Source organism: Penaeus monodon, chromosome 25 (genome assembly GCF_015228065.2).
Source record: "Penaeus monodon isolate SGIC_2016 chromosome 25, NSTDA_Pmon_1, whole genome shotgun sequence".
Taxonomy (NCBI): Eukaryota; Metazoa; Arthropoda; class Malacostraca; order Decapoda; family Penaeidae; genus Penaeus; species Penaeus monodon.
This window is the reverse complement of record NC_051410.1, coordinates 33655725-33657038: the sequence shown is the minus strand read 5'-3', so window position 1 is coordinate 33657038 and position 1314 is coordinate 33655725.

The following is a 1314-nucleotide window of genomic DNA, read 5'->3' as shown; positions in this document are numbered from 1 at the left end:
TAGAACAGGCGCTTAAGTTGGCATATCCATTAAGGAAAGAGGCTTAAAATAGTGATTAAAAAGGAAATGTCTCTCCGATTTCCTTATTTCGAAGGGCTGATGCGAAAAAAAGAATTGGTGATTAAATCATGAAAATTATATAACTTTGGTATCTAACTTGAAATATAGAAAGAAGGGGTAATTATATGAAAATGAGTTGAGAATTACATCATATTTGGATCTTTGTTTTTCCAGAGATTTGCCAATTTATCTATTTTTGAGAGCGAAAAGAAGAAAAAAAATTTTGGGGGGCGATTCACAGATTCAGATCTTCGAAACCTCGAAAGGGAAGGTACGTATAAATAACAAACCACTTGTACTATTTTGTTTTGTTTTATTTCAAAGATTAAGTATTACATCTTCATGTACTTAATCAGATACGGTAAAGCCGCAGAAAGTGGGACAAACAAGAGATTCGTTAAGTGTACAAATCACTGTGTTAATACAGGCGCCAGAGCTACAAAAATATTTTTTACCTCACGTTCGAAGCCAAAAAACTGAGCCGGCAGTCGCTTGCTGTATCCTAACATAGTTCTTTATACAACGTGGGAAGGTTATTAACCCAAAAGAAGGTCTGATGGTCCGTCTTTTTCTCCCTTGTAGGTTCCTAACTATACAAACAGGTGAAAGTCGATTTTTTTTTCTATGGAACACTGAACTTTGTACTCACACTTCCTTTTTTTACATTCGTGTTGGTCGAGATGTTAAAAACACAACACTGAAAAAAATGAATTTTATCTGACACACGATTTTTGTTTTGTGTTCTTGAGTTCTCTCTGCATATAATCTAACATCAACGTTTACTACAAAGTCCACGCATTCAACATGAAGAAAAAGGTTGTACTTAAGCACTAAATTCTTACAATATTATAGATAGCATTTTAACCCTTTAACCGCGGCACCTTGAACACCAAAGTGGTCCCCCACCACAACAAACAAACAAATTATTCTCCTGTTAAATTGCAAGTCTGCGATACCAAAAAGGCATGATATACATTTTTTTTTTTTTTTATTGGAATTTGCAGCATAACTGAGGTTGAAATTACCATTGCTGTCTTAGAGATATATTCTAATTTTTCAAAACGACGGAGAGAGAGAGAGAATTATTTAAATTATATTTGGTCATGACTGATAGAAATTCGTGTGATAATGCATGCTAAATAAATGTGCAAGTATGACATATGCACAAATACTAATGCACACAATTACACTCGACCGCTACTTCGAGTGACCTTTGGTGATGGGTCACTGAGAGATGTAAGCTAAAGATAAGGT